Source organism: Thamnophis elegans, chromosome 6 (assembly GCF_009769535.1).
Source record: "Thamnophis elegans isolate rThaEle1 chromosome 6, rThaEle1.pri, whole genome shotgun sequence".
In the NCBI taxonomy this organism is placed as follows: Eukaryota; Metazoa; Chordata; class Lepidosauria; order Squamata; family Colubridae; genus Thamnophis; species Thamnophis elegans.
Window position 1 is genome coordinate 79,899,373 of NC_045546.1, and position 1,768 is coordinate 79,901,140.

The 1,768-nt window shown below is 38.5% G+C and overlaps 1 non-coding gene across 1 annotated transcript; it reads right to left on the bottom strand.

Moving 5' to 3' along the window:
- Positions 1-365: 365 nt before the first annotated feature.
- Positions 366-472, bottom strand: LOC116510860. The gene has a single exon (XR_004255693.1). It is a non-coding gene; the product is annotated as a U6 spliceosomal RNA (small nuclear RNA).
- Between the last annotated feature and the right edge of the window lie 1,296 nt (positions 473-1,768).

Consider the following 1,768-nt stretch of genomic DNA (forward strand, 5'->3'; position numbering starts at 1 on the left):
ATCTGAGTGGTCCTTAAGATATGCTGATATTTTAGCCATCTCTGCAAAGTTTGTTACTTTTAATGTCCATTCTTGAATAGTAGGCAAATCTTCCTTCTTCCAGTATTGCGCCACCAACAGTCTTGCTGCCATTATTAAGTACAAAATCAAGTTAGTCTCTATAACAGTACAATCAGTAGTTATACCTAACAGGAATAACTGAGGGGTAAACTTTATCCTTTTTTTGGAGAACATTTTGCATAATCCACCATATTTTTATCCAAAATGCTTTAACCTTTTTACAAGTCCACCATATATGGTAATATGTAGCATCAACACAATCACATCTCCAGCATTTAGGTTGTAAATCCGGATACATACAGGCCAAAAATATGGAACGCTTCACGAATTTGCGTGTCATCCTCGTGCAGGGGCCATGCTAATCTTCTCTGTATCGTTCCAATTTTAATATATGTGCTGCCGAAGCAAGCACTGAACTGAAACATAAGACCAACCATGTATTAAAAATATAGCTTTGTGTGTATGTCTGTGTGTCTTTTTTTTTAACTGAAAAGATTTTTTAAATGGAGTGAATATTTCTTCTTTAAAACGTTGGATTCTGGACACTGTTGAAATATTCATCATTGAAAGGATTCTTTCATCTCCGTGACCGCCTCCGGCAACATACCTCCCAGCATCCAATAAGATCGCACAGGGCGGGCCTTCTCCGGGTACCGTCTGACGGCTCCTCGGGGGAGAGCCTTCTCTGTTGCTGCCCCGGCCCTTTGGAACGATCTACTCCCTGAGATCCGGACCCTCCCCACTCTCCTGGCCTTCCGTAAGTCCGTTAAGACCTGGCTGTTCCGGCAGGCCTGGGGCTGTTGATCTTGACTGAACTTCAGCCCCATTACAACTGAGTGCATGTTGTCTGTTTTCTGTTTTTAAGCCGTACTGTTCTGTATTTTAATCTTTTTAAAAATATTTTTAAAATTGCTTTTATGTAAGCCGCCCGGAGTCCTCCGGGATTGGGAGGCATACAAATCTATTAAAATTACAAATAAATTAACAAATGAAAGGTGCAAAAAATAAATAAATGGCTATAGACATTTTAAAGATACTTAAGGAAGGAAAATGCACAGACCTGTATATGGATCTGGCTATATGATACTAGTCAATAAATGAAACTGAGTGGGTTATATTTCATTTTCATGCATATTTCTAACATAGTCCTGAGGCATCTCTCAACCATTTTGTGGGGTATTAAGTAAGAAAGCATCTTTGTTCAGCATAGGCAGAAAAAAACTTGGGGAAAACAGAGACGACTTAAATCTAGTTTTGACTCTTCCAAGGTGGTTGATTCTATGTGTTGAAGCATCTCAATGATTTAGATAACCACATATTGCTGCTGAACCCCACAGTAATCTCAATTGACCAATGAGTTAGTGCACTTCTCCATTCCTTCTGACGCAAAGAATTTCTTGCCAAGTGTGGGGTTTGCCCTGTTTATTACTAGCTTCTTTCCTTCCTCCTAGAAATGTGAGAAACTTACCCAATCAAGAACTTGTCTGGAGCATCACCATGCTATTTAAACAATAACTTTCAGACAGTGATGGTATTATTAAGTAGAAATAAATCCATTTTACTTAAACAAATGAATGCTTTTCAAGGAATGCCAAAATCTTCCAAGTAGGAAATGATGGAATATATGAGAGCTAAACTCTCCTCTGCCCATATATTTGAAAATATGTTGTTCTTTATAGGAAGATTTATGGTGACAGTTCAGAGAACT